The sequence below is a fragment of the Pinus tabuliformis genome, chromosome 8 (assembly GCF_031772625.1).
Source record: "Pinus tabuliformis cultivar Carrire ecotype Pingquan chromosome 8, CPIR1, whole genome shotgun sequence".
NCBI lineage: Eukaryota > Viridiplantae > Streptophyta > Pinopsida > Pinales > Pinaceae > Pinus > Pinus tabuliformis.
The window spans coordinates 415321801-415329340 of NC_142294.1; positions in this window are offsets into that span (position 1 = coordinate 415321801).

Genomic DNA, 7540 nt, shown 5'->3' on the forward strand with positions numbered 1-7540 from the left:
AAAGCATGATTATCTAAATATAAAATGAATTCCTTTGGCAGTAAGGAATGCCTCCATTTTTTTATCGCCTGCACAATAGCGTAGAATTATTTGTCATAGGAAGAATACATCCTTTTCGCATCATTTAGTTTCTCACTAAAATATGCTATCGGTATTTGCTCTTGGCTCAACACCTATCCAATTGCTTCCCCAATTGCATCAGTTTCCACTTGAAAGACTTTCTCGAAATTTGGCAATGCTAGAATAGGCTTTTCTGTTATTTTTCTTTTCAACAAATTAAAATTCCTATCGGCTGCTTCTGTCCATTGAAATGGCTGATTGACCTCCCTGATGGTCTCAAGGATTGGTGCAAAAACTTGACTGAACCCTTTTATAAACTTCCTGTAAAAACTGGCAAGTCCATGGAAACTTCTTACCTCGAATACACTCCTGGGAGTAGGCCAGTTTCTAATTGCTTGTACCTTTTCCGGATCCATTTTTAAACCTTCTCTGGAAATCACAAACCCCAAATATACCAGCTCCTCTTTCATGAAACTACATTTATTCAAGTTAATTAGTAGTTTTTCCTTCTGCAGTGTTTTCAAGACTAACTTCAAATATTCCAAATGTTCCTCTTTAATTTTGCTGAAAACCAGAATATCATCAAGGTAAACAACAACAAATTTACCTGTATATTCTTTCAGGACCTCGTTCATTAGTCTCATGAATGTGCTGGGCGCATTAGTGAGCCCAAAAGGCATCACTAACCACTCATACAATCCACTATTTGTTTTGAATGTTGTCTTCCATTCATCGCCTTCCCGAATTCTAATCTGATGATACCCGCTTTTTAAATCTATCTTTGTAAAATACCTGGATCCACTTAAACAGTCCATTAAATCATCCATTCTGGGCAAAGGAAATCTATACCTGACTGTTATCTTATTGATAGCTCTGGAATCGGTGCACATGCGCCATTCTCCTCCCTTTTTTGGACTAAGCACCGTTGGCACAGCACACGGACTCAGACTTTCTCAGATCAGTCCCTTGTCCATCAGCTCTTGAACCTGTCTTGCAACCTCTGCATTTTCCTGAGGAGTTAATCTATAGGCAGCTTTATTAGGTAGACTTGATCCTGGTATTAAGTCGATATGGTGACTTATACTCCTAATCGGTGGTAATTCATTTGGAAATTCATCCATAATGATATCCATGTAACTATTTAACACAGATTGAATTTCTTGAGGCAAATCATTTAAATTGGTGGAGGTTAAAATTCCCTTTGGCCTTCATACAATAGCGAAATGCACCTGTTCGCTTTTATCAACCTCTTGTAGCAGTTCCTTGCCACTCATCAACATAATACTATTTTCAGGCAGCTCTTTGTCAACATCATTCTTTACTGGCAGCAACGTATGTTTAACTCCGTCCTTCTCTATGGTATATGTATTCCTTCTCCCATCATGAATCGCCTTCCTCTCAAATTTCCACGGTCTTCCCAATAACACGTGACATACATCCATGGGCATTATGCCACATAAGATCACGTCTTTGTATGTGCCGATCTGCATTTCCACATTACACTGCTCTGTCACAATGACTTGATGACCCTTCTATAGCCAAGATACTTTGTAAGGTGCAGGATGCGCTTTCCTTGTTAATCCGAGCTTTTCCACCATCTCTGTAGACACAAAATTGTTAGTACTCCCGCTATCAATTATAACCTTATAGCACTTACCCTTTGACTTGCATGTAGTCCTGAACAAGTTCTTCCTTTGCGCAGGTTCTCCAATCTCCTTTTCTGATCTTGACAAAGTTCTTCTAAGCAGCAATGCTTCACCTTCTTCCAGTGGTTCTTCTACAAGTCGAGGTAGTTACGGCTCTGCCTCAACCACATTTGCACCCCTCTGGCTTGCTGACTTGTTACAAGGACAATCTCGTGACATATGTCCCCATTCTCCACAGGTATAACACCTAACATCTCTTCCTCGCCCTCTTACTCTGGGCGCGAATCTCTGTTGGGTCCCTATAATACTAGTGATTACCCCATTAATATTTTAGTTATACCCCTTATTTATATTTTTGTGCCCCTATTACCCCCCATATTGTTATTTTTGTGCCCCATAGAATCCCCCTATTGTTATTTTTGTGGCTTTATATTATTATTGTTAGGTCGGCTGGATTATATTGTGACTCCTTAGACTCCTATATATAGAAAGGAGGTTTTGTCATTTGTATCATCCAAGAATTGTTCATTTATGTAATGTAAAGGAGGTTTCGCCCTCGAAGAGGCTGAATTCTAAGGCGTTGATCTATCTTTTCTATCTTTTCTTGAGCTGGTTTCATAACATTTGGTATCAGAGCTTTGGATTCTAGGGTTTCGCTGCTCCAAACAGGTCATCGTGGAATTTTCGCTATAACTTTTTTTCTGTGACGTTTCAGAAGTTGAAAAAAAAACCCATTTGAGAAGAATTGCGCTGAACCTTGGGTCCAAATTTCAGAGCTTTTCGCGTGATATTTTCGGAGATATGATCTGAGGAAGTTGGCCTTTTTGCAGACTCCTGAATTACATTCAAAACAGGTGACCTGGGGAAAATCGTCATAACTCTCTCTCTGAGGATCGGATTGAAATTTCGTAAAAAGGTACAGAAAGAGGAAGGACTTTAGTTTCTTGTATGTGTGTTTCAGATTCAAAGGTTGAAACAGTGACTCGTGGCACGTCGTACAAGTTCGCTCTACTGAACCAGTCTAAAAGCAAGTCACTGTGGGAGATTTCACATAACTCTTCCTTGGAGAATCCAATTTGGCTCAGACTTGTGGCATTGGAAAGAGGACGCAGAAGGCTACTACAGGTAGAAATTTCAGAACTGGATGATCCGAAATTACAGAGATACATCAGATTCAATATCAGGCTTCTATAAAGTGAAAAAAGGTGTGTAGTTTTTTTTTTTAATTTTTATGTAAGCTTGGTTTAACGGAATTCAAAGGGCATAGTAAAGCATTATTATCGGTAACTGATGCCCCGAGGAAAGAAAATGCAAACACCTAGTAAGGAACCTGAAAGCTCTAGCATGACTCATGAAGAAGAGGAAGAAATGCTACATGATATATCAAAATTACAAGAACAAGTGCAACAAATGTCACGCTCACAAAAGCTAACAGAAGCTAAGATAAGTGGCATGGAATCTAAGATAAATGGCGTGGAATCTAAGATAAATGGCATGGAATCTAAGATAAATGGCATGGAATCTAAGATAAAGGGCATGGAAACTAAGGTGGAGGATTCGATGGTAAATTTGAAGATAGATTTGAAGACAGACATGGAAGAATTGAAGAAGTTGCTACAAGAAAGGGTCACTAATGGTGAAAAGGTAGTAAAGGAAACTCATGATGAGAACAAAAGAAATGTTAATCATGATTCCATAGACTCTAATGTTGGATCGAAGACTCACCATGTTCCAAAAATCGATATGAGGAAGTTTGATGGCAAGGATCCCGCCACATGGATATTACAGATGGAGCAATTCTTCGATCTCAATAATGTGCAAAACACACAAAAGGTACGTATGGCAACTTTATATTTGGAACCAAATCAGTTTGTATGGTATCAATGGCTTTGTTCTCGTAAACAATTTATCACTTGGGCAATTTTTACGGAAGAATTGATAGCACATTATGAGGATACAAAAAGCAACACTTTTTTTAGCCAATTGATAAGTCTCAAACAAAAGGGTTCAATAATGGAGCACATTGAGGAGTTCCAAAAATTGAACATAAGGGTAAAAGATATTCCAGAGGAGCATAGGATTGATGTGTTCATAGGGTCTTTAAAGGATAATATCCAACATGATGTGCGCCTTTGGGAACCTGATTCATTAGAGAAGGCATTCAGGTTAGCAAGAAAAATGGAAAGCAAAATTATGGCAACTAGGAAGCATACCACTCACAACTATAAAGACGGAAGTGTTGTTGCCCATAGTCTTCCACAACCTACAAGGTTGACACCACAACAATTGGAAGAAAAAAGAGCAAAAGGGCTTTGTTACAATTGTGATAGCAAATACACAAAAGGTCATAAGTGTGCTGAGAAGAAATTATTCTACATAGATTGTGAAGAGGAAGAAGAAAAGGAGCAAGAAAGGTCAAAAGAAGAGGATATATTCCAGGAACAAAGCCTAGATGAAGAACAAATAAATCCGACCATATCTTGTAATGCATTGGCGGGAATTACCACTCCTCAAACCATCAAGATAGAAGGACAAATCAAGAAGAAAAAGGTAATAGTGTTGATTGATTCAGGAAGCACCCACAATTTTATTCATTGTAGGGTAGCAAAAGAATTGAATTGCTTCCTATATCCAGCACCAGAGTGTCAAGTGATGATTGCAAATGGAGGAACAATAAATTGCTCTGGAAAGTGCCATAATATCAAGCTATCCATGGGAGAATATGTATTGACTAGCCCAATGCTTTCCATTCCAATGGGAGGTGCTGATGTTGTACTAGGAGTCCAATGGCTACAATCCTTGGGTACAATAGCTTTTAATTTTCAAGAACTTTTCATCAAATTTTCTCGGAAGGAAAGGAAGTTGAATTAAGGGGTATTGCAGGGAAACCAGGAAAGATAATCAGCTCTAATGGTATGACAAAGCTTCTAAAAAAGGAGCAAAGAGGTGTAATTGCACAATTATGTTCGCTAGATGTTTCCACATTGGAATCATCTATTTCTCCAGATCTCCAAAAAGTCTTGGACAATCATTCCAAGGTATTTGAGACTCCAAAGATCTCCCACCTATGCGTGATCATGATCATGCTATTCATCTGATTCCAGGAAGTGTTCCTCCAAACATCAGGCCGTACAGATATCCCTATGTCCAAAAAAGTGAAATTGAACGTATGGTTGCAGAAATGCTAGAGGCTAGTATAATTCAACCGAGTCAAAGTTCTTTCTCAGCTCCAGTAGTATTGGTGCACAAGAAGGATGGATCATGGCGCATGTGTCCAGATTATAGGGAGCTCAACAAGCTCACTATTAAAGATAAGTTCCCCATTCCTGTCATTGATGAATTACTGGATGAATTGCATGGATCAATTTACTTCACCAAGTTGGATCTTCGTTCGGGATATCATCAAATCAGAATGAAGATTGAAGACATTCCGAAAACGGCATTTAGAACTCATGAGGGTCATTATGAATTTTTGGTCATGCCTTTTGGCCTTACCAATGCACCTTCAACATTTCAAGGTTTGATGAATTCAATTTTCAAACCATTCCTTAGAAAATTTGTGTTAGTATTTTTTGATGATATACTAATCTACAGCAAGTCTTGGAAGGATCATGTTGAACATGTTGACAGGGTGCTACAACTATTGGAGGAGAAACAATTATATGCAAAAAGATCCAAATGTTTCTTTGGAGTCCAGGAGGTGGAATATTTGGGTCATATTGTATCTCATGAAGGAGTTAAGGTAGACCCTAGCAAAATTAAAGCCATTAAGGAATGGAAAATCCCCACATCCATAAAGCATCTGCGAGGATTTCTTGGGTTGACAGGGTATTATCGCAAGTTTGTTAAGAATTATGGGAGAATAGCAGCACCTCTAACAACATTATTGAAGAAAGATTCATTTTCATGGACTCCGGAAGCAACAAAGGCCTTTGAACATCTTAAAGAGGCAATGTGCCAAGCACCGGTCTTAGCTACACCGGACTTCACAAAAACCTTTATTGTGGAATGTGATGCTTCAGGAAATGGAATTGGTGCTGTTCTAATGCAAGATGAAAGACCCATTGCTTTTGAAAGTCGTCCAATCAAGGGAAAGTTTTTAAGCAAAGCTATTTATGAGAAGGAAATGTTGGCAATACTCCATGCACTTAAGAAATGGCGACCCTACCTAATGGGAAGACACTTCAAGGTAAAAACGGATCATGATAGCCTTAAATACTTTTTAGAACAAAGATTATCCTCTGAAGAGCAACAAAAGTGGGTCACAAAGATGTTGGGTTATGACTTTGAAATCATCTACAAAAAAGGGAAGCAAAATGTGGTGGCAGATGCACTCTCAAGAAAGGATGAGGATGTGGAAGCATTGTTGTGTGCCATTTCTATTATCCAACCAGATTGGATAAACGAAGCAAGGGAGGAATGGAAGAATGACGAAGAAGTGTGGGCACTTATTCGAAAGCTACAACAAGATTCCAGTACTTCTGATACATTTAGCTGGAAAAATGATTCGTTATGGTACAAAGATCGCTTATACCTCTGTAAGAATTCCCAGCTAAAACAAAAGATTCTTATGGAATTGCACACTTCTCCCTTAGGAGGGCACTCAGGATTTTTAAAAACTTACCACAGGGTTAAGAAGGAATTTTTTTGGGATGGCCTTAAATCAGATATTCAAAAGTTTGTGGCGGAATGTTTGGTTTGCCAACAAAATAAAGTTGAAACAATTAAGACACCGGGTCTATTACAACCTTTATCCATTCCAAGCCAACGTTGGGAGGAGGTTTCAATGGATTTTATCACAGGTTTACCCAAGTCTGAGGGAAAGAGTGTCATCATGGTGGTAGTTGACAGACTTACCAAGTATGCACACTTTTGTGCATTATCACATCCATTTAAAGCCAGTACAGTTTCTACTGCATTTATGGAAACAGTTCAAAAGCTACATGGAAACCCAAAGATTATTGTAAGTGACAGAGATCCCATTTTCACTGGAAATTTTTGGACAGAATTATTTTCTTGTCTTGGTACTCAGTTAGCTCATAGCTCATCTTATCATCCTCAATCTGATGGGCAAACTGAGATAGTAAACAAATGTTTGGAAGGATATCTTCGTTGCTTTGTATCTGATAAACAGACACAATGGGTCAAATGGTTGCCTCTGGCTGAATGGTGGTATAACACTTCCTTCCATACAGCAACAAAAATGACCCCATTTATGGCACTTTATGGGTATCAACCACCATCCATCACATCATATTTAAGAGAAAATTCTAAGGTTCAGGCAGTGGAACATCACATCGAACATCAACAACAAGTCCTCCAACTCTTAAAGGATAACCTCGTGTTGGCACAAAATAGAATGAAACAACAGGCAGATCAACATCGCAGTGAAAGAAGTTTTGATGTAGGTGATTGGGTATTCCTACGGCTACAACCATATAAGCAAATGTCCCTAAAGCAAGCTAAGAAGGATAATAAATTATCACCAAAGTATTATGGTCCGTACAAGGTGTTGCAAAAGATTGGTACTATGGCATACAAATTGGAGCTTCCTGCAGCTTCTCGATTGCACCCAGTTTTCCATGTTTCATGTTTAAAGAAGGTTATAGGTGACAAGCTCCCAATTCAAACAATATTGCCAGAACTTGACGAGGAAGGAAAAATTATATTGGAACCGGAAGCAGTCACAGAAACAAGAACTCGACAGCTACGAAATCGATCAATTTCAGAGTATCTTATCAAGTGGAAGAACTTATCCGCTGAAGATTCCACATGGGAGGATGAGAATTTTATGCAGAAGTATCCAGAACTACTCAAGCGTTGAGGACAACACT